Source organism: Bufo bufo, chromosome 3 (genome assembly GCF_905171765.1).
Source record: "Bufo bufo chromosome 3, aBufBuf1.1, whole genome shotgun sequence".
NCBI classification, from domain to species: domain Eukaryota; kingdom Metazoa; phylum Chordata; class Amphibia; order Anura; family Bufonidae; genus Bufo; species Bufo bufo.
Window position 1 is genome coordinate 298,479,748 of NC_053391.1, and position 22,385 is coordinate 298,502,132.

General features: G+C 47.8%; 1 long non-coding RNA gene across 1 annotated transcript; it reads right to left on the bottom strand.

Moving 5' to 3' along the window:
* Positions 1-8,399: 8,399 nt before the first annotated feature.
* Positions 8,400-20,933, bottom strand: LOC120995667. Its single transcript, XR_005777645.1, has 3 exons — positions 20,923-20,933; positions 9,136-9,145; positions 8,400-8,500 (listed from the first exon to the last, which is right to left on the bottom strand). It is a non-coding gene; the product is annotated as an uncharacterized LOC120995667 (long non-coding RNA).
* Between the last annotated feature and the right edge of the window lie 1,452 nt (positions 20,934-22,385).

Genomic DNA, 22,385 nt, shown 5'->3' on the forward strand with positions numbered 1-22,385 from the left:
ATGCAGATGAATTACATATATGTATGCCTGCATGTCTCTTTTTCTGTTTCAGGTAGAAATTCCAGTTGGGCGGGCCCTGATGGAGTACGAGGTCGTACTCAGCTTAAAGCAGTGGGGTATGTAATGTACGGGGACTCTAATGCCCGTCACTACGAAAGGGTCACTTGTTGTGCTGTCGTTTCCCCTTATTTATGGGGAAGTTGGTATAAGTCGTCTTTATAAAATGTAATGTAATGTAATGCTATGTACTTCCCTGTTACTGTGAAATTTGCATGTGCAGGCCTGCTAGGGGTGTCATTCCAGCTCTTAGTCACTAGAGGGAGCTAGGGAGCCCTAGTCTATATAAGGCCCAGTCAGGGAAGGGAAAGGCAGTCTAAGGTTGATAGTCTAGTCTAACCAGAGATTAGACAATGTCAGAGTCAAGTCCAGGCCTGAAGCCTGCAGACTAGGAGAGGGTAATGCAGTCCCTGTAACCGGGTTCCAGATCCAAGGAGAAGGTTCCCCTCCTGAATTCATATACGCAGAAGCAGGAACACTACAGTTAAAGAGCCTGAGGAAACTGAGAGAGAGACAGAGGCAAGTCCAGGAAAGCAAGAGGTACTCAAGACAACAGAGGAGGTACTTGATAGAGATAAAACCAAGGATATACGCCAGAGCTAGGGCATTGGACCTTGGAGAAGAGTTTCTATGTTCCAGGATCAGTCAGGAATAGAGTGCAAGCTGCCTGTACTGCAAGTCCTGTGTTTAACACTCTAAAGTCACCTTGCTATATATATATATATTGCCTGCATCAACTGTATTGAAAATCAACTGTCTTCAAAGGAACTGCGCTTCCGTCAATGTCCCTAAATGATGACTACTAAAGTTTGAATTCTGTTTTAACATCACGTGGTTCCTCAGTTATTCCTGCTATCAGCAAACGGCGTGCCACTGTTTAATTGGCACTGGCGTCACGAACATTTCTCATCATCACCTGCCCTTCCAGAGAGTCAGCCGTCTCAGGTTAGTGTCTATTGCACTACAACACCCAGGAACATTTCTAAACCTAACTTGAGTACGCTGCACTGTGCGCTTCCTGTTCCGGCCCGGCGGTCATGTGACCGCCGTGACCGGAGTGTGCAGGAGCTGTGTGAGGTCTCTCAGAGACCTCGATCAGCCCTGCACTGAGGCTGTACAGCGCAGGATTGCTGCTGTACAGCCTCTATAGGGGTGCATTTGTCCTGTAACTGGGGCTACTATGTCAGCCCCAGTTACAGGAGAAATCAACAGTGTAAAAAAAAAAAAAAAGTGAAGTAAATGTCCCCCAGAGGTCTTGTATGACCTTATGGTGGACGAAAAGTGTAAAATAAAATTAAAATAAAATAAAGGGTTGAAAAAATAAAATACAAAAAAGTTTCACATGTAACAAAAAAAAAATCCCAAGTAAGGAATAAAAAAAAAAATTAAAAATAGAAAAAATAAAATAAAATAGACATATTTAGTATTGCCGCGTCCGTAAAAACCAGCTCTATAAAAATATCACATGACCTAACCCCTCGGGTGAACACCGTAAAAAAATAATAAAAAAAACTGTGTCAAAACAAGCAATTTTTGTCACCTTGCATCACAAAAGGTGCAACACCAAGTGATCAAAAACGCGTATGTCCCACAAAATGATACCAATAAAACTGTCACCTCATCCCGCAAAAAATGAGCCCCTACATAAGAAAATCTCTCAAAAAATAAAAAAACTATAGTTCTTAGAACATGGAGACACTAAAACATCATTTTTTTGGTTTCAAAAATGCTGTTATTGTGTTAAAGTGAAACAAATAAAAAAAAGTATACATATTAGGTATTGCCGCGTCCGTAAAAAACAGCTCTATAAAAATATCACATGACCTAACCCCTCAGGTGAACACCGTAAAAAAAAAAAAAAAAAAAACTGTGTCAAAACAAGCAATTTTTGTCACCTTGCATCACAAAAGGTGCAACACCAAGTGATCAAAAACGCGTATGTCCCACAAAATGGTACCAATAAAACCGTCACCTCATCCCGCAAAAAATGAGCCCCTACATAAGAAAATCTCTCAAAAAATAAAAACACTATAGCTCTCAGAACATGGACACAATTAAAACATAATTTTTTGGTTTCAAAAATGCTATTATTGTGTAAAACTTTAATAAATGAGAAAAAGTATACATATTAGGTATCGCCACGTCCGTAACAATCTTCTCTATAAAAATGTCACTTGACTGAACCCCTCAGGTGAACGCTGTAAAAATAAATAAATAGAAACTGTGCTAAAACAACCAATTTTTTGGTCACCTTGCCCCATAAAGTGTTATAATGAATGATCAAAAAATCATATGTACCCAAAAATAGTACTAATAAAACTGGCACCTTATCCCCTAGTTTCCAAAATAGGGTCACTTCTTGGGAGTTTCTACTGTAAGGGTGCATCAGGGGGCTTCAAATGGGACATGGCATCTAAAAACCATGTGGAGTTCCTTATCTTCTGCGCCCTGCCGTGTGCCCATACAGCAGTTTACGACCACATGTGGGGTGTTTCTGTAAACCGCAGAATCTGGGTAATAAATATTGAGTTTTGTTTGGCTGTTAACCATCGATGTGTTAAAGAAAAAAATTGATTAAAATGGAAAATCTGCCAAAAAAGTGAAATTTAAAAATTTGATCTCCATTTTCCTTTAATTCTTGTGGAACGCCTAAAGGGTTAACAAAGTTAGTAAAATCGGTTTTGAATACCTTGAGGGGTGTAGTTTCTACAATGGGGTCATTTATGGGGGTATCCACTATGTAGGCCCCACAAAGTGACTTCAGACCTGAACTGGTCCTTATAAAGTGGGTTTTGGCAAATTTCTTAAAAATTTTAAGAATTGCTTCTAAACTTCTAAGCCTTCTAACGTCCTAAAAAAATAAAATGACATTTCCAAAATGATGCCAACATAAAGTAGACATATGGGGAATGTTAAATAATAAATATTTTATGAGGTATCACTTTCTGTTTTAAAAGCAGAGAAATTGAAATTTAGAAAATTGCGAATTTTTCAAATTTTTGGGTAAATTTGGGATTTTTTCATAAATAAAGGTGAAATATTTTGACTCAAATTTATGACTATCATGAAGTACAATGTGTCACGAGAAAACAATCTCTGAATGACTTGGATAAATAAAGGCGTTCCAAAGTTATTACCACATAAAGTGAGATATGTCAGTTTTGCAAAATTTGGCCTGGTCAGGAAGGGGGCAAAGGGCCCAGATGGGAAGTGGTTAAACTAACGGTTTCTGTGTTTTGTCTCACTCTGCTTCCGTCACCGGGTCTTCCCGTATTGTCAGGGTCCTCTGGATCACCCGGGGTCTCAGTGCCTTCTGGATCACCCATGGTGTCAATGTTTCTGGTTCGCCCAGGTTGTCAATGTTCGTGGATCGCCCAGGTTGTCAATGTTCGTGGATCGCCCAGGTTGTCAATGTTCCTGGATCGCCCAGGTTGTCAATGTTCCTGGATCGCCCAGGTCGTTCAATGTTTCTGGATCGCCCAGGTTGTCAATGTTCCTGGATCGCCCAGGGTGTCTGTCTTTTTATCCAGGGTTATTACATCTGTTCTGTTTTCGTTTGTTCCTTCCATCAGATTGGGCAGTAGTTATTTTTCCTTCTCCTTCGTTTCGTCTAGGAATTCCGAGGCGCTCCCAGGTAAGTCGGTTTAGAGACGGTCACTGGGGCGGGGTTAACGTCAGTTTCGATACTCAGGTCCGTTCTTTCTCATTAGTTCCAACATAAACTATTGAGGTTTTGGAGCCGTGCTTCCAAATCCGTTCGTATCCCGTCAGGTAGGTTCATCCGTTGGTCACTTTCACACGCCTTCAGTCTCTCACATTCTTCCGGCCACTCTCCCCGCATCCGTCTGTGCTTTTTCCGTTATTATAGGTAGCCATAATTCGCCTTTTTTTCTCAGGTCAAACATGTCTCACATGTCCGATATGGATGACAACCTCTCCATGCCAGGAACTTCCATCTCGGGGCACAACAGCAGCACATCCTTAAGAAATTGGACAGTGCCAAAGTTGATTGCCGAGCTTAATCGCAGGGGGATTCGGCATCCCGTGTCTGCCCGCAAGGCCGAGTTATATCGTCTCCTGATGACCACTCCGGGTTCGACAGCTGATCAGTCCAATATCGACTCCATCTAGCTGGCACTAGCTCAGATCCAGTCTTCCATCGTCGGACTCGCTAGCTCGGTCACGGACATTCAGACTAGGGTAGCGGTCTGGAAACCAGGCAAGCAGCCTCGCCGCAATATCCAGGTTCGGCAGTCATTCCTGCCATTCCTCAGGACTTTGCAGGTAGGCCTTCTGCCACCCCCCAAATTGCTCCTTCCCATTTTGTTCCGGAGCACATCAAGAAGGATATCCTGGCAGGCAAGGATGTAAACTTGGCATCCATTCTTATTGCCTCCCAGGATATTTCCGAGAACAGAGTCATTAACTGCGGAGAGGTTTCTGTGGTTTTGAATGCCAAGGATGCTCGGCTAAATAGGATGTTGTCTGTTTCCGAGTTCGCTCTGGCCTTCAGCCTCTACAGGGACGTGGTGTGCTCCGCTCAGCCTAATCGCAGGGAGGAGTTGGACACCTACTTGTACCGGATTACGGATTTGGGGCACAAGTACGGCGGCTCTGCATTTTACGTCTACCATCGTTCGTTTTCTGCCAAAGCCGCCGCTGCCCTGAACCAATTTCAGTTCATATCAAAATGGGCAGACTTGGACATGGAGTTGTTCTGCCGACACTTTGCGGGTCTGAAGGCTCCTCTGTGTGCCATCTGCCAGTCCATTTTCCATTCCACCGAATGGTGCCCTAATCCGGTGCAAGATCCGCAGTCAGCGCCCACGCCAGGTCCTTCCGGGTCCTCCAGGTCTTCCTCTTCTTTAGATAAGCTGGGCAGGCCAATTGTGTACCTCGGTAGTAGCCAGGTGTGTAATAATTTCAATGCCAAGGGCTGTGCCTTCAATGCTTGCCGAGCGCTTCACATTTGCTCTCTTTGTTTTCGGGCCCATCCCCGTCCTTCCTGTCCCAGTAAGACTCCTGACTAGCCAACCTCAATTTGGAGTTACTGGCTGCGCTTCTGCGGGGCCACCCTGGCCGTCCCTTCGTCGCCTTCTTGTTGGATGGGTGCAGAGAGGGGTTCCACACTGGTCTTGTCACGCTCCCCCAGGGCTGCTGGGTGGGCCCCAACCTGCTATCCGCTTCCAGTGACCCTGAGGCGGTGACCAGCCTCATTCAAGCAGAAGTCGACAAGGGGTTCGTCATTGGTCGCTTTCTAGAGATTCCATTCCAGTCATGGCGTATCAATCCTATTGGCCTTGTTACAAAACAATCTTCCAATAAAAAGCGTCTCATCTATGACCTCTCCGCACCTCATATGTCCTCCATCCCCAGTCTCAACTCGCTCATCCCCTCTGAGGAATATTCTATGCAATATTCTTCAGTTGATGAGGCCATTCAGTATATTCTACAAGCAGGTGTCGGGGCTTGGCTGGCCAAGGTAGATATCGCCAATGCCTTCAAGCTGCTTCCAATACATCCACAGCTTTGGAAGTACTATGGCATCAAGTGGACAGATAAATTCTACTTCGCCAACCGGCTTACTTTTGGGTCCAAGAGCAGCCCTTGGCTTTTTGAACAACTTGCCAAAGCCCTGCATTTGATTCTCATCCATCACTGTGGGTTATCCATGGTCGTCCACTACTTGGACGACTTTCTTCTCATTGAAAGGCCCAGTCAGGTCTCATCCATTCCCCATACACTCCTGGACATTTTTTCCCGTCTTCAGGTTCCTGTGGCTACGGCCAAGACTGAGGGTCCGGCCACCAAGGTCACCTTCCTGGGCATCATATTAGATACCGTCAAGATGGAGGCTAGCCTCCCCAGCGAGAAGTTGCTTAGGATCCGCTCTGCTATTTCCCAGGCGGTCCAGTCTCACTCTCTGACCAAGGTGGAGCTTCAATCCTTGCTGGGGATGCTTAACTTTGCCACTAGAATTATGCCTCAAGGCAGGGCCTTCCTTTCCAGGTTGTTATGTCTCCTGCCCTCTGCCCCAGAGCAGGATTCCGTCGTCCATCTGGACAGCCAGGCCATTGCAGACCTTGTCATGTGGAACAGTTTTCTCTCTGACTGGAATGGCATTTCTTTGTTCAATCCGCAGTGGGACTCTTCTTCCCCCATGGTTTTCTCCGACGCCGCTGGTTCCTCCGGGTTCGCCGCCATTTTCAGGTCTCATTGGCTGGCTGCCGGATGGCCGCCAGAATTAGCCTCAGACTCAGCAGCTCTCAAATCCTCCCCCCTTCTGGAACTGTATCCCGTCGTGGCGGCAGCCCAGGTTTGGGGTCACCATTGGTCTAACACGTCTGTGACGTTTGTTACGGATAGTCAGACCTTGGTGGACATTGTCAGCAAAGGCAGGGCCCAGTCCTCCAGGATCATGGCCTTGTTGCGCAAGTTAGTTTGGTTATCACTCAACCACAATTTCCACATGCGTTGTGTCCACATTTCAGGCGAACAGAATAGAGCCGCGGACGCTCTTTCCTGTTTTAATTTTGCGTTTTTTTTTTTTTTTTCTGGAAATGCCCAACGCGGATCAGTCAGGCACGCCCGTGCCCCAATTCAGCACTCTCATTCTGGATTAGATTCGCTCATAGACGAGGCCAAGGGTCTGGTTGCAAAATCATTGTCACGCAATACGGCGAGGAATTATCAGACCGGCTTAAGAGCTTTTGATAAATTTTCCAAGAGTCATCCGAGGGGTCAACACTCCAAAACCTCCCACATCATGGCCTTCTTGGCTATTGTCACTCACATCTATCTCTGTCATATAGTACCATCAGACTTTATTTAGCCGGACTACAACATCACGCTATGCTGGCCACTCCTCATCGCAGGTCCTTTTTTTCATTCAGGCTATTAAAGCCACCCTTCGGGGTATTCAGAAGGAGGGTAAGGGGTCCGTGAGCCACAGGCAACCAGTGTCTAGCAAGTTGTTTAGAGATCTCTCCTCGTCATTGGATGGTAATCCTTTTGGGCCCTCCACTAGCCTGATTCTGAAAGCGGCCATGTATCTTACCTTTTACGGGTTCCTTAGGCCCGGGGAGGTTCTGGCCGGCCCAAATCGTCAAAGCCATCCTTTGAAGCTACATTTGTCATGGGGCCTGGGCCATTACACACTCCTGCTACCCTCCACCAAAACCAATCAGACGGGTCCCCCCACGGAGGTCAAATTCTACCCGACCTCGAACAATTGGTGTCCGGTTCAAGTGCTGCATCAATTTCTAACGCATATCCAAGATTCACTGCCAGACAGCCCGCTCCTGCCGCACGCAGGCAAGCCTCTCAACACCTCTCAGTTCATATCCTATATCCGTGCCCTCTCCCAGGGTCTAGGTTATGACCCCAAAGTAATTTTGGGGCATTCGTTCCGCATAGGGGTGGCCTCCGCTGCATCTCGGCATCAGGTGCCAGACCATGTCATTCGGTCCATGGGGCGGTGGCGGTCCTCCTGTTTTACCAGATATATACCCAATCCTCAAGTAGAGATATCTCGTGCCTTTCGTTCCCTGGCTTTGTAATTCTTATAATAAAGTGTTGTACCTAACTATTGTCTTTTGCCCCCTTTTCCTTGGTGTACCCGCGCCCGTGGCTCCTGGCACAATTCAGCCACTATGTTCAGGGCAGATTTCTCTGCGTACGCCAACTTTTTCCTAGCCCTGACCATAAATAATATTATAACAATCATAATATATACTAAAGTGAATACACTAAATCCCTCTCAACTAAAGAATAGGGATACGGATTCTGACGCATCAAAGGAAAGGGAATAACTCCTCCACACACATATCCCTATAGTGTCAATTCATATACTGGAAACATATTTCATGTGCATACATATGTGCCAAAGAAGTAATAATAAATCATTATACATAATGATAATAAATATAAGTGATAAGATGTGATGTTCATAAAAATTATGAACTCATATAAAGTGCACTGTGCAATGAAGCCCTGAGAAAAGTAGCCTAGGAGCCAAAACAAATACTACCCATACATTAAAGCTAAAGTCACCCACTAATCTGACCGCACAGATCAACCCATACAGAAAATAGAATACAGGATACAACAATATTTTGGAATGAATGTTCTGATGTTGGTAGACAGTTAGTATCCGTTGTTCCATAGGGCATATTCTATTCTGTATCATAACACAAAGAAAGCCTCCAAAAGGACTACACCATCGCAGCAATCAAGTATACTGTGAAAATACAAATAACATCAATGAATACATGATAAAAACAACGAACATATAGTGAAATAAAAAGCACGATTTATAGAAAGGACCTGAAGCTAGCCGTCTCATATAGTATTTGTTATTTGATCATGTCTTAATAAATTACATATATTTTATATGTGTGTCTCCCACTTTTCTTTGGGGTTATTGATTTTGTTTTTGGGTTGGCTCAGGGATAAATATCTCTTCTGCTTCTATACTAAGTGCCTGGAAAATATGGCAAGTATCTGTCTTCTGCTCTATCTTCTGCTTGGTGTGGGCCTGACTAGCTGAGGAGGAATTTGGCTTCTCCTGGTCTCTGGATAAGTTACTCACAGTTCTGCTCACAGGGAATGTTTCGTCCTGGAGATCTATAGTTCTGGAAGTGCTGCTTGCTTGTCAACCAGCTGAGGCTGAGGGCTCAGTCTGGGGTTGGTGATCTTTGGTCTCAGCCGAGACAGATCCTGGCTTGGGATCCCTATTTCTGGGAGCTCCTACTAACACAGCCTTCCCCTAGCAGGGATAGCTGGTACACACCGGATCTAACTGGTTTCTTCCCTCCCTTGCTGCAGGGCGTGGGAAACTCCACTTCCCTTAAGCAGGGGGGCAGAACAGAACTGGAATGTTCCATTCTGAATGGCCATAGCATTAGAACTATGCCTACCAACGATGCCGCCACCTGCTGGTAGACCTGAAACACTATAAAGGAAATATAACATTTAAAGGGTTTCTATTACCTCGTTTTGACATAATTAGCTATCAGACACTAGCGATCCGCTAGTGTCTGCTCTACCAAACAATGCTATTATAATACCTTTGTGTACAGCCGTTTGCCTAAAAAACGAACTTTTATTGATATGCTAATGAGCCTCTAGGTGCTATGGGGGCGTCTTTTCAGCACCTAGAGGCTCGGTCTACTCACACAAAATGCCGCCCAGCGCGTCCCTCCAGCCCACCCATCTCCTCTGGAATGCGATCCTCCCTCTGAGCCAGCGGACGAATTCTCGCGCCTGCGCCGTGCGTGTCTGTATTTGGCGCAGGCGCAGTGAATGTCTGATCGCTGCCTGCACAGACATCTCGGTCATCGGTGCAGGCGCAGTGGAGATGTCTGTGCAGGCAGCGGTCAGACATTCACTGCGCTTGCGCCGAATACAGATGCGCACGGCGCAGGCACGAGAATTCGTCCGCTGGCTCAGAGGGAGGATCGCATTCCAGAGGAGATGGGCGGGCTCAGAGGGACATGCTGGGCGGCATTTTGTGAGAGTAGACCGAGCCTCTAGGTGCTGAAAAGATGCCCCCATAGCACCTAGAGGCTCATTAGCATATCAATAAAAGTTTGTTTTTTAGGCAAACGGCTGCACACAAAGGTATTATAATAGCATTGTTTGGTAGAGCAGACACTAGCAGATCGCTAGTGTCTGATAGCTAATTATGTCAAAACGAGGTGATAGAAACCCTTTAAAATGGTGTCAACTGCACAATAGTGAATGACATGAGGGAAATCACATCAGATGACAATATTAATGCACTTAGCAGATTGTAGCGGGGTAAAAGCGTTAGTAACCCCACTCTTGGGTGTTACATTCCCCTTTACTTTGAATCAAGCAGTCCTCGGCTTGTGCTTGGGATGAGAGGAATGAGCTCTGGGGGTACCCAAATTAATACAAAGGGCTGTCTGAAATACACATAATAACATACATAGAAAAAACATGAAACGGCTTTCTCCAGGTTCCTGCCCGCTAGAGTAAGGTGTCCAACACAGTTTCCTTCTCTTGGTATAACCAGGTAACCTAATACTGCACTAAGCAATCATTACTGACTGACTTTGTAGTGTTCTGGATCCTTTAAACACCAAAGGAAGCATGGGGGTGTCTTTACTCTGTAGTCCCACCATGGTGTAATAAAATACTGGCAAATGAAAGGGTGGCTTTATCCTATATTCCCTTTCCTGCACCAAAGCCTGAGAAATTTGGCTTAAAGCACGATCACTATGGTGACTATGGGGTAGCTAGAATAGGTGGCTCTAAGGTTTTAGGTACCGTACCTTAGGCAAAGGCTCAGAAGGGGAGTTATTTATCGTCTCCGTATACTTCTGGCAATGTCACAGGAGGAGGGTATGATAATCCCATGAATCTCCTGGATATAAGACACCTCAGGATGGGAACAATCCTGAACATGAAACAAGCGGGAAGGAGCAGTCTAGGACTTCTAATGATTCCCGAAGCAGCGGGGGGGTTACCCTTGCTGGACCTGCCTGGACTTACCACTTGGTCCTACCCTGGGTACCCGGGATATATGACTCCAGGTGTAGACCATTAGTATTAAGCTTTCAGATAGGCAGTCCGTGTAAAGAGAACAGAGCTGTAAGTCAAGACACACAAAAGTAAGGTGCTACTGCTCTGGCTAAAGGCAAAAGTTAGTGCAGTTTCACAAACAGTGCATAAATTCACATTGCGGCATCTGTAAAAGAGTCCATACAATGGGCACAAGTGCTTGAACGTTGAATAAAACCTGTAAGCAAAATTAGTGCAATATTTAAACAGTATAAGTCACAAAGAGCTCAGGTACACGTTTGAGTCCTTTCTTTGGGTGCAAGCTTGTAACGTTGCATAACTTGTATCAAGTAGGAAAAACACAAAAATCTAAAATAATTTGTAATCCAATAGAAAGCATGGTTTGGCTGGTAGATGGAGTCCATTAAGTCCAGGCACAAAAAGGTGAGATGAAAAAGGCCAAAAATGTCAACAATAAATAGTAGGAAATGTTTTTTACCAGTCAAAATGTGTCCATGGCTTGGTTCTTGTAGTCTCTGTAGCTAAATATTTACTTTGAGAATTCCCGATAACGGACAGGTGGCACACCCTTGTTGGTCCGTTGGGATCTCCGCAAGGATAATGCAGAGTAGTCGCGGGCTTAAATAGAGTCTGGTCCTTGTGAAGGAGGATCAGCCGATGAACTTGGTTCCATAGGTGCAGTGGTCTCTGCAACTGGCATCAGGACTCGGATTAGAGGCTGAAAGAACCACTGAAGAGGGTCAAGCATGGAAGACAACTCTGTTGGAGTCTCACTTTCTGAAGACAATGGCAGCTCAGGTGATGTATCCTCTTGTCTTAGCTGCTCCTGAACAGGTTCCTGTAGGCATTTCTTAAGCCTGTTACGATGGACTCGCTGAGTACCTTTAACCTCTCTCTGGATTTCGTAGACCTCTGATGAGGGAATGGCCACTATTGTATATGGCTCATGCTCCCAGCGACTATCCAGTTTGCTTAGAGGGTGATTGTTTTTTAGCCAGACCTGGTCTCCAGGCTGTAAGGGCTCAGCATGTGCATGTATATCAAAGTCCTGTTTTTGTTTTTGTTGAGCCTTCTCTATTTTAGAGTCCACTATTTCTTTAGCATCCTCCAGGCGTTTCTGATGCTCTTTGACCCACTCAGATTGGGGAAGGAGTGGTTCAGCGTCCGGCACAGGGACGTCAAGGGCAAGATCTGTGGGTAGACGGCCATGTCTTCCAAACATGAGGTAGTATGGAGTGTACCCAGTGGAGCAATGGGTTGTATTGTTGTACAGGTACACTAATTCAGGGAGGAGTAACGGCCAATCAGACCTCTGGTGAGGCGGCACAGCCTTGAGCATGTTGATCAGCGTCTGATTCATTTTTTCGCACAGTCTGTTTCCCTGAGGGTGGTATGCGATAGTTCTCAGTTTTTTGCAGTTGTATAAGGCACAAAGTTCATAGAATAACTGAGACTCGAATGCCGATCCCTGATCAGTGAGTATTTTGTCAGGACACCCATATGGCAAAATGAAGCTCTTCCACATGGCAGCAGCTGTAGTTTTTGCAGTTAAGTCCTTTACAGGTACAGCCACAACAAATTTGGTATAGTGGTCTATGATTGTCATAGCATAGACATACCCGGATCTGCTGGGTTCCAGTTTTACGTGGTCGATTGCCACAATTTCAGGAGGACCTTTACTCACTATTGGATGAAGGGGGGCTCGCTGATCATGTCTTTCTCCTTTCGCCACTGCACAGGTGGGACATTGTCGGCACCAGGTTTCAATGTCACTTCTCATGCCAATCCAGTAGAAACGTCGTCTGATGGTGGCTTCTGTTTTTTGGATTCCAAAGTGACCAGACCGGTTATGGTGCTGTCATGGTCTTACCTGCTTGCTGCTCTCCTTCGTTTGACATGTGCTGGCGGCCATCTTGGTTTCTGGGTTTCTTGTAGCCTTCCACCCTGCGGCTCCTCCTTCCCCTGGGAGGAGCTGGATGCCTAGCTCATATATATAGGAGGTCTGTGGCTTCAGTTCCTTGCTTGGTCCTCTTGTGTTCACATGCTTCTAAGACTGCTGCTGCTTCTGGTTCCTGATCCTGGCTTCGTCTGACTACCCTGCTGGTTCCTGATCCTGGCTTCGTCTGACTACCCTGCTGGTTCCTGATCCTGGCTTCGTCTGACTACCCTGCTGGTTCCTGATCCTGGCTTCGTCTGACTACCCTTCTGGTTCCTGACCTCTGGCTTCGCAAAGACTCTGCTCGGTTTCACCATCCTTTTGGACTTTTGCTTTACAGCTTTATTTTCAATAAAGCCTTCTTATTTTCACTTATCTCTTGTTGTACGTCTGGTTCATGGTTCCGTGACATTAGGACCAAGCCATGAATTCTGACGGTACAGGGCCATCCTCGCTACCCACGCTGGTTGCCAGACTTGATCAGCAGGATCACCTGTTGGGTCGGTTCGCTGTGGCGTTGCAAACCCTGCTTGAACGCACGGCTCATTTCGCTCCCGTTGCCGATGGGTCGGTTGTCGCTCCTGGGCTCGCTCCTACTGCCGCTCCGGTTGTTGTGCTAGAGTCTACCCCGACACCTGTTGTTGCGCCTGCGGTGTTTCGGGGTATGACCGGTTCTGCCCCTCTTCCACAGCGCTTTGGGGGAGAGCCAACTCAGTCCCGAGGTTTCCTTAACCAGGTGGGCATTTATTTCGAGTTGCTGCCACATGCCTTTCCTACTGAGAGATCAAAGGTGGGCTTCTTGATCTCGCTGCTCTCGGACAAGGCCTTGGCCTGGGCCAGCCCTTTATGGGAGAACAACAATCCGGTGGTTGCCGAGTTTTCCGGTTTTGTTGCTTCTCTTCAGAAGGTATTCGATGTGCCGGCTCGTGCTGCCTCTGCTGCGAAGCTCCTTATGTCCATCAGACAGGGTTCACGATCCGTAGCTGAATACGCCATTGAGTTTCGTACCCTGGCAGCAGAGGTGGGCTGGAATAATGAGGCTCTGGTCGCTGCTTTCTCTCATGGTCTCTCGGATGCCTTGAAGGATGAGGTTGCAGCTAAGGACCTACCAGTTGAGCTCGAGTCTCTTATTTCTTTCCTGATTTTGATTGACACCAGACTCAGGGAGAGACCTTCCTTTAAGGAGAACCTGCGGAGGTCTTCTAACAGATTGGTGCCTACGTTTGCTGTCCCACCCGTGCCTCCCTCTCCTCCCACGCCTCCTGGGGATGACTTGTCTGGGGGTGAACCCATGCAGCTGGGGTTTGCTCGCCTGTCTGAGGGGGAGAGGGCACTCCGGAGACGCGAGGGCCGATGCATGTACTGTGGTCTCGGTGGGCATTTTCAGTTGGCATGTCCGAACCGTCCGGGAAACGCTCGTACCCTGAGATCCTGTCGGGGGCAGATCTTGGGTGGAGTCTCCTCGTCCCCGGTTTCCCGTGTTGACAAACCACTGATCACTGTTGTCCTCTCCTGGGTCGGGGGCTCGGTGACGACCCAGGCGTTGGTGGACTCTGGTGCGGTGGTTTGTTCATTGATAGTGTGTTCGCTGCCGCCAATTCCATTCCTCTGCAGGCTCGAGGTTCCCCACTGGCTCTTGAGGCAATAGACGGCAGACCCCTTCTGCCGCCACACGTGACTCATGAGACCCTTCCAGTGGGGATAGCCATTGGTGCCGTTCACAGAGAGTCGGTCTGCCTCCAGGTTATTTTGTCTCCACACTACTCGGTGGTCTTGGGGTACCCCTGGCTCCAGAAGCATAATCCGACTTTCGATTGGAGATCGGTCGAGATCCTCTCGTGGTCACCGCAGTGTGGGGCTAGTTGCATCCATGGGTCTGTCAAGTTGCTGTGTACTTCCTCGGACTCTCTGTTGCCTCCTGAATACGAGGAGTACCGGGATGTATTCGATAAGGTGCGCGCGGTTGCCCTACCTCCGCACCGCCCATACGATTGTGCCATAGAGTTACAATCTGGTGCCGTTCCTCCTCGTGGCAAAGTCTATCCACTGTCGGTAGCGGAGAATGAGGCCATGGAGGAGTACGTGAGGGAGGCGCTTTCACGCGGACACATTCGCAAATCCGGCAGGGGCTGGATTTTTCTTTGTGAAAAAGAAGGGCGGTGAGTTGAGGCCTTGCATCGATTACAGGGGGCTCAATCGCATCACGATCAAGAACGCTTACCCGATACCCTTGATTTCCGAGCTGTTCGATCGCCTTAAAGGGGCCACGGTCTTTACCAAACTCGACCTGAGGGCGGCATATAACCTGGTAAGGATCAAGGCGGGCGATGAGTGGAAGACCGCGTTTAACACCAGGACCGGTCATTACGAATCCTTGCTTATGCCCTTTGGGTTGTGCAATGCGCCCGCAGTCTTTCAGGAATTCATCAACGATGTTTTCCGTGACCTGTTGCAGCAGTGTGTGGTAGTCTATTTGGATGACATCTTGGTATATTCTGAATCCATGGAGGCCCACATTCTGGATGTCAGACGAGTGTTGCAACGGTTACGAGAGAACAAGCTGTTCGGTAAGCTTGAGAAATGCGAATTTCACCGATCCCAGGTAACCTTCTTAGGTTACATCATTTCCGCTGAGGGGTTCTCCATGGATCCTGAGAAGGTTTCGGCTGTCTTACAGTGGCCCCAGCCCAGTGGTCTTCGTTCCCTGCAGCGCTTTTTGGGCTTCGCCAATTATTATCGGAAGTTCATCAGGGACTTTTCCATGCTGGCCAAGCCTCTCACGGATCTGACCAGGAAGGGCAGTAATTCCCAGGTCTGGCCGCTCGAGGCCATCCGAGCTTTTGAGGCCCTAAAGTCCGCCTTTGTGTCGGCTCCGATTCTGTCGCATCCCAACCCTGGGTTGCCCTTTGTCCTCGAGGTGGACGCGTCTGAGACGGGAGTAGGCGCCCTTCTGTCTCAGCGTAGAACACCAGAGGGTCCTCTGCTTCCTTGAGGGTTTTACTCCGGGAAACTGTCTTCCGCGGAGTGCAACTATCAGATTGGTGACAGGGAGTTATTGGCCATCGTGCAGGCCCTTAAAGAATGGAGGCACTTGCTCGAGGGTTCGGTGGTTCCGGTTCTCATCCTGACGGACCACAAGAATCTGACCTACCTTTCTGAGGCCAAGAGATTGACACCACGTCAGGCCAGATGGGCTCTGTTCTTGTCACGTTTTAATTACGTGGTCTCCTACCTACCCGGTTCCAAGAACATCAGGGCGGATGCCTTATCACGGCAGTACTCCGAGCTGTCCAGGGAGGAGTCGATTCCGACTTCGGTCATACCTCCGAATCAGATCCTGGCCGCCATTCGCACCAGCCTGACCTCTCCCCTGGGTGAGCAGATTTTGGCGGCTCAATCTGGTGCTCCCTCTGGGAGACCCAATGGCAGATGTTTTGTGCCTGAGGAGTTGCGCACTCGGTTGTTGCGAACCTACCATAACTCCAAGACCGCGGGGCATCCTGGAAAGAATCAGCTGTCCTGGGCTGTTTCACTGTTTCTGGTGGCCTTCCCTACGTTCCGACATCGCCGCATATGTAGCGGCATGCTCCGTTTGTGCCCAGAGTAAGTCCCCTCGGCACCTTCCGTTGGGCCTTCTGCAACCCATAGCCACCGGGGAGCGCCCATGGTCACACCTGGGGATGGATTTCATTGTGGACCTCCCTGCATCCCGAGGCCATACGGTCATTCTCATGATTGTGGATCGGTTTTCCAAAATGTGCCACTGTGTTCCTCTCAAGAAGTTACCCTCTGCACAAGAGTTGGCCACGATTTTTGCCAGGGAGGTCTTCCGTTTGCACGGTTTGCCTAAGGAGATTGTGTCGGATCGGGGGAGTCAGTTTGTGTCCAGGTTCTGGCGCGCCTTTTGCTCCCAGTTGGGGATTCATCTCTCCTTCTCCTCGGCCTACCACCCTCAGTCCAATGGGGCCGCAGAACGATCCAATCAGGCCTTGGAGCAATTCCTTCGTTGCTATGTCTCCGATCACCAAGACAATTGGGTTGACCTTCTGCCTTGGGCTGAGTTTGCCAGGAACACGGCGGTGAACTCTTCCTCTGGGACGTCTCCCTTCATGGCCAATTATGGGTTCCAACCTGCCGTGTTACCGGAGGTATTCTCTCCCCAGGATATTCCGGCTGTGGAGGATCACCTTTCCGTCCTACGTGCTTCTTGGGTACAGATCCAGAAGTCCCTTGAGGTCTCTGCGCAGCGCCAGAGACTCCAGGCTGATCGCAGACGAGCGCCTGCTCCTTCCTACCAGGTCGGAGACCGTGTATGGTTGTCCACCCGCAACCTCAACCTTCAAGTGCCCACTCCCAAGCTGGCGCCTCGCTTTGTTGGTCCCTTCCGAGTGCTTCGCAGGGTAAACCCGGTAGCCTATGCCCTTGCGCTTCCTCCTGGCATGCGGATCTCCAACGTGTTTCATGTCTCCCTGTTGAAGCCACTGGTGTGTAATCGTTTCACTTCCTCGGTTCCTCGGCCTCGTCCGGTCCAAGTGGGCAATCGTGAGGAATATGAGGTGAGCAATATCCTGGACTCACGCCTGGTCCGCGGTCGGTTGCAGTTTTTGGTCCATTGGCGTGGTTATGGTCCAGAGGAGCGTTCCTGGGTTCCCTCCGCAGATGTCCATGCTCCTGCCTTGCTCCGAGCCTTCCACGCACGCTTCCCTCAGAAACCGTTTTGTGCTCCGCGGAGGAGGGGCCCTTGAGGGGGAGGTACTGTCATGGTCTTACCTGCTTGCTGCTCTCCTTCGTTTGACATGTGCTGGCGGCCATCTTGGTTTCTGGGTTTCTTGTAGCCTTCCACCCTGCGGCTCCTCCTTCCCCTGGGAGGAGCTGGATGCCTAGCTCATATATATAGGAGGTCTGTGGCTTCAGTTCCTTGCTTGGTCCTCTTGTGTTCACATGCTTCTAAGACTGCTGCTGCTTCTGGTTCCTGATCCTGGCTTCGTCTGACTACCCTGCTGGTTCCTGATCCTGGCTTCGTCTGACTACCCTGCTGGTTCCTGATCCTGGCTTCGTCTGACTACCCTGCTGGTTCCTGATCCTGGTTTCGTCTGACTACCCTTCTGGTTCCTGACCTCTGGCTTCGCAAAGACTCTGCTCGGTTTCACCATCCTTTTGGACTTTTGCTTTACAGCTTTATTTTCAATAAAGCCTTCTTATTTTCACTTATCTCTTGTTGTACGTCTGGTTCATGGTTCCGTGACAGGTGCATGTCCATCACCATCTTGGCATCTCTTCGAGGCACCACTATCTGGTGGAGGCGCTCACAGGTGACTGGATCAAGTGTTCTCCTGAGAAGCAGGTCTCTTTGTAGGAAGAGTAGTTTCCGTTGTCGCCAGAGGCTAACTAGCTCTGAGTCAGCTCTCCGCAGTCGGATTCTCTCCGGTATGCGCCCGCTGTAAAAATAATCCAACAGTTCTCCAATGGCTCTGCTCTCTGATTGTAGTTTAATCCAGAGCTCTTTCTCAACTGGAGGTGAGGGATCACAGGTCTGTGGAAAACAAGTGACTTTAGAGGTCGGGAGCCTACTGTGTAGGGCCTCCTGTCGGGCAAATCGGGAGTAGAATATTGGCATCTCCACATCTTCCCACTGATCATCAGTAGAAATTGGTTCTTTATGGGCAGGTAACCTAGACAAAGCGTCGGCATTGTCATTAGATTTCCCAGTCCGGTACTTAATGGTAAAGTTGAAGTTCGCCAGTCTAAAGGCCCATCTTTGTTCTAGAGCTCCCAGACGTGCAGTGCTCAAGTGAGCTAGCGGGTTATTGTCGGTGTAGACCGTGAAAGGTGTAGCAGCTAGGTAGTTCTTGAATTTCTCAGTGACGGCCCAGACCAAGGCTAGGAACTCCAGTTTGAACGAACTGTAGCTATGGTCATTACGCTCTGGCTATCGTAAAGATCTGCTGGCATAGGCGATGACTCTTTTAGTTCCAGCTTGTGTCTGAGATAGTACAGCTCCCAAACCTTTCTTACTCGCATCAGTATAGAGGCAAAATGGTAGGCTGTAGTCAGGATAACCCAGGACTGGAGGTTCTGTAAGTCTTTCTTTCAACAGTTGGAAAGCAGCTTCTCTCTCTTCATTCCACTCCACTGGTATCTTGGAATTCTGACCTCCTTTAGGGTGACCTTTCACAAGCTCCTGGATAGGTTCCGCAATCTGAGCAAAGTGCGGGATAAATCTACGATAGTAACTTGCAAATCCGAGGAAGCTCTTGACCTCTTTGACTGTTTTGGGAGCTGGCCAGCTTTGTACTGCTGCTATTTTGTCAGGGTCCGGTCTCACGCCTTCTGCACAAACAACATGTCCCTGATATTTCACTTGGTGCTTCAGTAAGGGACACTTTGAAGGTTTCACTTTCAGTCCATGTTGAGTCAAAGTCTGGAACACTTCTGCCAGGTGCTGTAAATTTTCCTCGTAGGTCTTAGAGTAGATGATCACATCATCCAGGTACAACAACACAGTCTCAAAGTTTTTGTGTCCAAGACATCTTTCCATGAGTCTCTGAAATGTCCCAGGGGCGTTGCATAGCCCGAATGGCATGTTGTTGAACTCAAACAGACCCATTGGGGTGGCAAAAGCTGTTTTTGCTTTATCTTCTAGTGCCATGGGAACTTGCCAAAAGCCACTGGTTAGATCCAGAGTTGAAAAGTAGGCAGCGGATCCCAGAGCTGCCAGGGATTCTTCAATTCGTGGCAGGGGATACGCATCTTTGTGCGTAATGTTGTTGATCTTACGGTAGTCCACACAAAAACGGATGGTTCCATCCTTCTTCTTTACCAGGACTAAGGGAGCAACCCAGGGGCTGTGACTATCCTGGATGACATTAGCTGTCTTCATATCCTGCACCATCTTCTTCACTTGCTGGTACATGGCAGGAGGAATTGGTAGGTATCTCTCTTTGATTGGAGGATGAGTGCCGGTTGGAATGGTGTGCTGTATTAAGCAAGTCTGTCCAAAATCCAGAGAATGTTTGCTGAAGACTTGATGGTGTTGTTTGACTAAGTCCAGCACACCGTTGATCTGCTCAGCAGAGGTTGTGGTATCGCCAATGTGTAGTTCGGCCCACCAGGGCTGTTCTGGCGGGTCTTTGGCTTCCTCCACTGTTTGGAGTGATTGTTGAGCCGCAGCAGTGGGATAATCCAGGATATCCTGCGGGCGCATGTGGTATAGGCAGGCCACTGGATAGTGCTTTTTTAATTTCACCGCTTCATCACCCAGATTGACTAAGCGTATAGGTACCTTTCCTTGGGACACGATGACCACGCTCCTGGCGGCTAGGACAAGGGGATGATCCTGAAGATGTATTGGCTCCACAAGTGCCTGATAATCTTGACTTTGGACACCGATGCAAGTCTTGCACCATATCAGAGTCTCTGCTCCAGGCTGGAGTCTGATAGGATAAGCATCCTTGATGCGGACACGGCAGATTTCACCCCGTTGATTGCTGAACTTTTGTTGGGCAGATAGCATTCGAATGGTCTGGTGTATAACCCATTTAGTTTCCGGTGGTGTAGTCAGTAGGGTTTTCTTCAAGGCTTTCAGCGCTTCAGGGTAGCAATTGCTGAGTACATTCATTCCCAGGACCACAGAGCAATTGTCATCATCTGGGACCTGAATCACGATTACTCTTTGACATGAGAGTTCAGTATCTTCAATCTGTAAGATAGGTTCCCAATAACCTAGTATAGGCACTGGTTTGCCATTGGTAGCTATGATCTGGAGCCAAGATTCAGGAGGTTGTATCAGTTGGGCTCCGTTTCGGTATGTGTCAAATGCTGTTTGGCGGATGGTAGTCACTTGACATCTGGTATCAATTAAAGCAGAAAACTTCACTCCGTTGATGTCAACTTCCACCACGGGGCGGGCGCCCACATACCTTGGCATAAAGGCTGGATCTTTGGGACCTAGTATTCTTCCTCCCGAGGGGCGGTCCTCGTCCTCAGGGGATACCCGTTTAACTGACGGCAGTCCTTTGCAATGTGTCCATACCTCTGACAATGCAGGCATCACTGTTCCCTGGTGTTTTGATAACCGGGGTCTGGCAATTTACTGACTGGCTGACGTCGATATGCTTAGGGCAGTCTCTGCTGACGTCGACCGGGCGTAGGGCAGTCTCTGTTTGCAAAAGTTCCTTTGCCCACCTTGGGTTGCTGTTCTAGTCGCTCTAGCTGTATCCTCATCCTCTCCATAGTCTCAGCTAAGAGGGAGACTTGAGCGGTCAGAGCTGCTACAGTATCTGGAACAGGCGCCTGATCTTCGTGCTCAGCTATTTGGCTGTGAGTAGCAGGCCGTAGTGCGGGCCCTGCCTTCTTGTTTTCAGGAGGTTCAGCTTGGTGACTTTCCCCTAGAATGCCAATAGCAAGTTCCTTAAAGTCCAAGAAAGGGGTATCTGGGTGCTGAGCTGAAAGCATCTTCAACTGACGTTTGAGGGATTCATCAAGGACACCTTCAATAAACTGTTCCCTGAGGGTTTGATCTTGTCCCTCAGTTTCACGGGGATCAATCTGAATAACAGCTCGCAGTGCTTCCTGCAGAGACAGGGCAAAGTCTCTCAAGGTCTCCTTTGACTGCTGCTGCTTTCCAAAGAAGTGCATTTTAACCACCTCAGCCCCCAGTGCTTAAACACCCTGAAAGACCAGGCCACTTTTTACACTTCTGACCTACACTACTTTCACCATTTATTGCTCGGTCATGCAACTTACCACCCAAATGAATTTTACCTCCTTTTCTTCTCACTAATAGAGCTTTCATTTGGTGGTATTTCATTGCTGCTGACATTTTTACTTTTTTTGTTATTAATCGAAATTTAACGATTTTTTTGCAAAAAAATGACATTTTTCACTTTCAGTTGTAAAATTTTGCAAAAAAAAACGACATCCATATATAAATTTTGCTCTAAATTTATTGTTCTACATGTCTTTGATAACAAAAAAAATGTTTGGGTAAAAAAAAAAATGGTTTGGGTAAAAGTTATAGCGTTTACAAACTATGGTACAAAAATGTGAATTTCCGCTTTTTGAAGCAGCTCTGACTTTCTGAGCACCTGTCATGTTTCCTGAGGTTCTACAATGCCCAGACAGTACAAACACCCCACAAATGACCCCATTTCGGAAAGTACACACCCTAAGGTATTCGCTGATGGGCATAGTGAGTTCATAGAACTTTTTATTTTTTGTCACAAGTTAGCGGAAAAAGATGATTTTTATTTTTTTATTTTTTTTTCTTACAAAGTCTCATATTCCACTAACTTGTGACAAAAAATAAAAACTTCCATGAACTCACTATGCCCATCAGCGAATACCTTGGGGTCTATTCTTTCCAAAATGGGGTCACTTGTGGGGTAGGTATAATGCCCTGGTATTGGGCCCCTTTGCCCACCTAGGCTGCAAAAAAGTGTCACACATCTGGTATCTCCGTATTCAGTAGAAGTTGGGGAATGTGTTTTGGGGTGTCATTTTACATATACCCATGCTGGGTGAGATAAATATCTTGGTCAAATGCCAACTTTGTATAAAAAAATGGGAAAAGTTGTCTTTTGCCAAGATATTTCTCTCACCCAGCATGGGTATATGTAAAAAGACACCCCAAAACACATTCCCCAACTTCTCCTGAATACGGAGATACCAGATGTGTGACACTTTTTTGCAGCCTAGGTGGGCAAAGGGGCCCATATTCCAAAGAGCACCTTTCGGATTTCACTCGTCATTTTTTACAGAATTTGATTTCAAACTCCTTACCACACATTTGGGCCCCTAGAATGCCAGGGCAGTATAACTACCCCACAAGTGACCCCATTTTGGA